Raw genomic sequence first — 7,264 nt, 5'->3', positions numbered from 1 at the left:
GAATCCACAGAAACAGTTTATCTGGAGCCACCGAGGCAATTTAGAAGAATTGTGCTGTCCTGGTTCCGGGACCACTGAGTCAACTGAAACTCATTATCTGGAGCCACTGAGACAATTTAGGGTAATTGAGCTGTCCTGGTTCCCAGGAGAATGTGCTTCGATAACCAGTGAGATCACAATCAATGGGATATTCAATCGATTGGGAGGGCATACCTAAGTTCAGAAAAATCAAAATAACTTTTCTATTGTTTTAGCAAGCAAATAAGTACAGAACCCAAAACAGCAGGGTTAAAGTTAAGGTTAAAAACTGCAGTTTCTACCTGAGATGACTGCTACCCTACTTCACTTCTACAAAATGCGTGTTTATAAATCACTAGCCCAGTGGTCGGCAAACTCATTCGTCCACAGAGCCAAATATCCGCAGGACAACGATGGAAATTTCTTTGGAGAGCCAAATTTCTTAAACTTAAACTTCTTCTAACGCCACTTCTTCCAAATAGACTCGCCCAGGCCGTGGTGTTTTGTGGAAGAGCCACACTCAAGGGGCCAAAGAGCCGCAGTTTGCCGACCACGGCCCTAGAGGCCCGATGCACGAAATTCGTGCAAGCATAGGCCTTCCTTCCCCTGGCTGCCGGCACCGGCTTCCTGCTGCACCCAGAACCCGGGTTTCCCTCCGGCACCGGGACCTGGACTTCCCTCGCAGCCCGAGCTTTGTCCAGAAGGTCGTCTGGAAGGACATCTGGTCTAATCAGCATATTACACTTTTATTATTATAGATGGTTTGCCCCTGCAGCCCCTCCCCTGCCCTGTCCTTGGCCGGATCTCATCCAAGCGCCGGGCGATCTGTGATCATTTATAACCATCGTATTGCCACCGTCACAGTCGCCCCGCTGGGGAGTCGGGAAGAGGGGGTGGGGTACGCGTCACACGCATAACACCTTGCGCAGTCTCCATTCAGCGAGACCATCTGTGTAGGTTGGATTCCCCCCGTTCCTGGCGCACAGCTCTCGCTGAGAAATGTGTTGATGCGTATTGCTCATCAGGAATATTGTTCCTGTCCCGTGGCCACTGCACACCCTAACTTCTCAGTGAACATCAGTCATAAGATGTGCGTGTGGCGTTAATAGCATCTTCGAGGAGAGAAAAAAAAACAAGCGCACACACAAGCAGGACTGTAATGCCCGGTCGGCGTGGCTCAGGGGTTGAGCGTCGACCTATGAACCAGGAGGTCACAGTTCGATTCCCTGTCAGGGCACGTGCCGGGGTTGCGGGCTCCATCCCCAGTGGGGGGCGTGCAGGAGGCAGCCGATCAGTGCTTCTCTCTCATCATGGATGTTTCTATCTCTCCCTCTCCCTTCCTCTCTGAAATCAATAAAAATACATTTAAAAAAACAAAAACACAGGACTGTATTAAAGGTATATGGAAATAGCAAGATATGCCTGCCTCACCTTCAGAAAGGTGAATGTTTCAATGCCTCTTAGAACAGAGGGGCGGGGAGAGCGTAGGCCCTGGCATCGAAGGATCTTAGGTTCGATTCCTGGTCAAGGGCATGTACCTGGGGTGCAAGTTGGATCCCAGCCCCTGGTTGGGGCACGTGTAGGAGGCAACCAACTGATGTGTCTGTCCCACGTTGATGTTTCTCTGTCTCTCTCTCTTTCTCCACCCCCACCCTTCCACTCTCTCTAAAAAATCAATGGAAAAGCCCTAGCTGCTTTGGCTCAGTGGATAGAGCATCGGCCTGCAGACTGAAGGGTCCCAGGTTCGATTCCGGTCAAGGGCACAGACCCAGGTTGTGGGCTCGATCCCCAGTAGGGGGCTTGCGGGAGGCGGCCGATCAATGATGCTCTCTCATCACTGATGTTTCTAGCTCTCTCTCCCTCTCCCTTCCTCTCTGAAATCAATAAAGAAATACACACCGAGTGGCCAGATTTATGATGATCTCTGAACGCATAATCATCCGGCCACTCGGTGTGTTTGTATCTCAGATGGGTACCAGAAGTATTCTAGACTTCTGCTGGAGATCAACCACCTATTTGCCCTGAGCTTTCTATCAGCCAGTGCAAAGGGGAGCACTGATCAGGTGCACGATTTATAGCATCTTTGATATCAAATAAATGAGGTGCTCAGGAGAAGAACACGGAGTGGCCAGATTAGTATGTGTTCAGACATCATCATCATCTGGCCACTCCGTGTATATATTTTTTTAAAACATCAATGGGAAAGCCAAAACCGGTGTGGCTCAGTGGATAGAGCATCGGCCTGCGGACTGAAGGGTCCCAGGTTCGATTCCGGTCAAGGGCATGTACCTTGGTTGCGGGCACGTCCCCAGTAGGAGGTGTGCAGGAGGCAGCTGATCGATGTTTCTAACTCTATCCCTCTCCCTTCCTCTCTGTAAAAAATCAATAAAATATATTTAAAAAAAAAAAAACATCAATGGGAAAAATATCCTCGAGGGAGGATTAACAACTACCTAATAATAATAATATCCACTCAAGTGTAGCCAGCTGGTCTCTGCAGTCACGTTCTCTCACCGCATCCTCGCAGAACAGGTGCTGCATGTGGACGATTAACAGACGGAGGTGCGCACACACACACACACACACACACACATACACACACGTGAGTACCCTTCCCTCAGCCCGCCCCGGCGGTGTGACAGAACACCCCTCACCCAGTGGCGTATGAACAGCGGCGGGTTATTGCTCTCAGTTCTGGAGGCTGGAAGTCCCGGGTCAGGGCTGGGGCACGCCCCCCTCCCCAGAGGCCCCATCTCCTAACACAGTGGTCGGCAAACTGCAGCTCGCGAGCCACCTGCGGCTCTCTGGCCCCTTGAGTTTTTAGCGAAGGCCAGCTTAGGAGGACCCGAATTAAGTTAATAACCACGTACCTACCTCTATAGTTGAGGTTTAAAAAATGTGGCTCTCCAAAGAAATTTCAATCGTTGTACTGTCGATATTTGGCTCTGTGGACGAGTGAGTTTGCCGACCACTGTCCCTGACACCATCAGCTGGTGCATTAGGATTTCAACATGAATTTGAGGGTGATGGGGGGTGGCGGGTGGGAGGCGAGGGGGCATGCCCTGGCCAGGTAGCTCAGTTGTTAGAGCATCGTCCCCATATGCCAAGGTTGTGGATTCGATCCCCGGTCAGGGCACATCCAAGAAGCAACCAATGAATGCATCAATACGGGGAACAACAAATCCATGTTTCTCTCTCTTCCCCCCCCCCCTCTCTCTCTCAAATAAATAAATATTTAATGAATGCAGAGGGAACATAAACATTCAAATCAAAGCAACTCCCTTAGGAAGGAAGAAAATACAAACTTCTTTTTTTCTTAATCCTCACCAGAATATATGATTTTTTATTTATTTTAGGGAGAGAGGGGAAGGGGGGGGGGATGGAGAAAGAGAGAGAAACAGCGATCGAACCCACGACCTAGGTATGTGCCCTTGACCGGGAATCAGACTTCCAACCCGGACTGAGGCTCTAACCGCTGAGCCCCATGGGCCAGGGACCTAAACTTCTTTATGGGTGAAACGTTAGAATGCTTTTCTAACGACATCTGTTAAAGAATAAAAATCCGCCCCCCCCCCCAAAAAAAATAAGACAATAAAAGAATAAAAATCCCCAAATGGGACTGACTTCACTATTGACTGCACGTTGTCCCCTCAAAAGCTCCTGACACCCAAGGAGAGGAGAGGGTTACCCAAAACAAAGCAAAACAAGATAAAAGACAAAAAAAAAACCACACACACACAAAAACAACCCTCGCAGACCTCCTTAACGACCAGCGTAATATGCTTCATTTTATTTTTTAAAACATATTTTATTGATTTTCTACAGAGAGGAAGGGAGAGGGATAGAGTTAGATACACTGATGAGAGAGAAACATCGATCAGCTGCCTCCTGCATACCTCCTACTGGGGATGTGCCCGCAACCAAGGTACGTGCCCTTGACCGGAATCGAACCTGGGACCCTTCAGTCCGCAGGCCGACGCTCTATCCACTGGGCCACACCGGTTAGGGCAATACGCTTTAACTTAATGTTAAAAATACACTGAGTGGCCAGATTATTATGATCTCTGAAGGCATAATAATCTGGCCACTCAGTGTGTGTGTGTGTGTGTGTGTGTGTGTGTGTGTGTGTGTATATATATATATATATTAGAGGCCCGGTGCATGAATTCTTGCATGGGTGGGGTCCGGCCAGCCTGGCCAGGGGGAGGGGACATGGGCGGTTGGCCGGCCTGCCTGCCTGCTGGTCAAACTCCTGGTCGAGGAGACCATTTGCCTATTAGCCTGTTATTCTATAGGATAGACACGGAGTGGCCAGATTATTATGCGTTCAGAGATCACCATCATCTGGCCACTCCATCAGGCGTCCTCAAACTGCGGCCCGCGGGCCACATGCGGCCCGCCGAGGACATGGATCCGGCCCGCCGGGTGCCGCTGCCTGTCCTGCTTAGCAGCCGACGCGTCCCGGGCCCGCAGTGCGCATAGGAATTTGTTCATAGTGGGTTTTTTTTTAAACTATAGTCCGGCCCTCCAACGGTCTGAGGGACCGTGAACGGCCCCCTGTTTAAAAAGTTTGAGGACCCACTGTATATCATGACCCCGTTCAACAAGAAACGCTCGGAAGCCTGCGCAATCCAGGGAAGGCGGCTGGGGCCACAGGGTGTCCTGGGAACATGAAGGAACTCCTTCAGTGGTGTCTCCCGAGCCCACAAACTGCACAATCTGCTGTCCTGCGGACGGGGGGCGGGGGGCGGGCGGGGACTGCTCTGCGAGCTGAAAACCCTCAGCCTGGAAGCCGGGTCCTGGGAGGGGCCCGGGACCTTCCCTCTGGCTGCCGGAGGGGCTCAGTTTTAAGTCCTCATGTTAGCACCGGACATAAGATGGGTGGGGTGGCTGGTTCCAGGGCGGACCTCACGTCTCCCTGGCCCCTGGCTCCTCAGAGGGGTCCCTGGAGCAGGGGGAAGGGCAGAGGGCCCGCGGGGAGTCTCTTTCTATGGCAATCTCTCTCTCTCCCTCTCTCTCTCTCTGGACTATTTATTTCCTCTCTCTCTCTCTCTCCCTCTCTCTCTTTCTCTCTCTCTCTCTCTCTCTCTCCCTTTCTCTCTCTCTCTCTTTCTCTCTCTCCCTCTCTCTCTTTCTCTCTCTCCCTCTCTCTCTCTCTTTCTCTCTCCCCCTCTCTCTCTCTCTCCCTCCCTCTCTCTCTCTCTCTCCCTCTCTCTCTTTCTCTCTCCCTCTCTTTCTCTCTCTCTCTCTCTCTCTTTCTCTCTCTCCCTCTCTCTCTCATCTCTATCTCTATCTCTATCTCTATATCTCTGTGTCAGTGTCTATCTCTAGGTCTCTATCTATTACGACATCTCTATGTTTGTCTCGATGTTTATCGCTCTACCTTTATCTCTGCATATATGTTTATCTCTATGTATTTGTCCTTATCTATCTCTCTATGTCTATATCTAGGTTTAATCTATCACTCTTTTTTTTTTCTTCTAATCCTCACCCGAGGATATTTTTCCATTGATTTTTTTTAGAGAGAGTGGAAGAGAGAGGGAAAGACAGAGAGAAATGTCAACGTGAGAGAAACACATCGATGGGTTGCCTGCTGGGCGCGCCCAGACCAGGGATCAGGCCGGGGAGGAGCCTGCAACTGAGGGACGTGCCCTTGGCCGGAATCGAACCCGGGACCCTTCGGTCCGCAGGCCGGCGCTCTGTCCGCTGAGCCACACCGGCCGGGGCACGTTTGGGGGTGAGTCCTGGAGGAGTTGCCGCTGCTCACTGCTCCCCTGCTTGGAAGTCTCATGCTGACCCTAAGAGTTCAGGAGAAACTAGAAGGTTCCCCCTGGCCGGTGTGGCTCAGTGGATAGAGCGTCAGCCTGCGGTCTGAAGGGTCCTGGGTTCAAATCCGGTCAAGGGCACATGCCTGGGTTGCGGGCTCGATCCCCAGTTGGGGGCGTGCAGGAGGCAGCCGATCCATGGTTCTCTCCCATCATCGATGTTTTTCTCTCTCTCTCTCCCCCTCTCCCTTCCTCTCTGAAATCAATAAAAGTATATTTTTAAAAAATAAAAACAAAGTAAAAGGTTCGTGCGGGGAAGGGGCATGGGCGTGCTCTAGAGGGAGCCAGCGTTGAGTCTTGGCCCTGAGGGCTTCCGATCCATCATTTACTTCTCTGCGGGTGCAAATCCTGGGGGCGGGTCTCAGTGGAATACTCCTCAGCTTTCCAGGTGCGTGTTTCATGCGCTGACGCGTCACGGTGAGCGCGCAGGGGGCGTGGGGTCGTTCTCCTAGGCCCGTGGTCGGCAAACCGCGGCTCGCGAGCCACCTGCGGATCTTTGGCCCCTGGAGTGTGGCTCTCCCACAAAATACCACGGCCTGGGCGAGTCTATTTGGAAGAAGTGGCGTTAGAAGAAGTTTAAGTTTAAAAAATTTGGCTCTCTTGCCAAAACCGGTTTGGCTCAGTGGATAGAGCGTCGGCCTGCGGACTGAAGGGTCCCGGGTTCGATTCCGGTCAAGGGCATGTACCTTGGTTGCGGGCACATCCCCAGTGGGAGGTGTGCAGGAGGCAGCTGATCGATGTGTTTTTTTTAAAATATATTTTATTGATTTTTTTACAGAGAGGAAGGGAGAGAGAGTTAGAAACATCGATGAGAGAGAAACATCGATCAGCTGCCTCCTGCACACCTCCCACTGGGGATGTGCCCACAACCAAGGTACATGCCCTTGACCAGAATCGAACCCGGGACCCTTCAGTCCGCAGGCCAATGCTCTATCCACTGAGCCAAACCGGTCAGGGCCTGATCGATGTTTCTAACTCTATCCTTCTCCCTTCCTCTCTGTAAAAAATCAATAAAATATATTTTTTTTAAAAAAGAAAGAAACTAAACATCCTACATAATAAAAGCCTAATATGCTGTGTCCTACCAGTCAACCAGTCGCTATGATGTGCACTGACCACCAGGGGGCAGACACTCTGACCGGCAGGTTAGCTTGCTGCTGGGGTCCAGTCCATCGGGACTGGGCGAGGTGGGCCAGACGCGCCCTGGAGTCCTCAGCCTGGTCTGCGCCCTCTGACAATCCGGGACCCTTGGGAGATGTCGGAGAGCCGGTTTCCGCCCGATCCCCGCGCACCGGGCCTCTAGTTACTTCTAAAACATAGTCGATCCTGCCCTAGCTGGTGTGGCTCAGTGGATAGAGCGTCAGCCTGCGGACTGGAGGGTCCCAGGTTCGATTCCGGTCAAGGGCACGTACCTTGGTTGC

The sequence above is a fragment of the Plecotus auritus genome (genome assembly GCF_963455305.1).
Source record: "Plecotus auritus genome assembly, chromosome: 10".
In the NCBI taxonomy this organism is placed as follows: domain Eukaryota; kingdom Metazoa; phylum Chordata; class Mammalia; order Chiroptera; family Vespertilionidae; genus Plecotus; species Plecotus auritus.
This window is presented reverse-complemented; position numbering follows the sequence as displayed.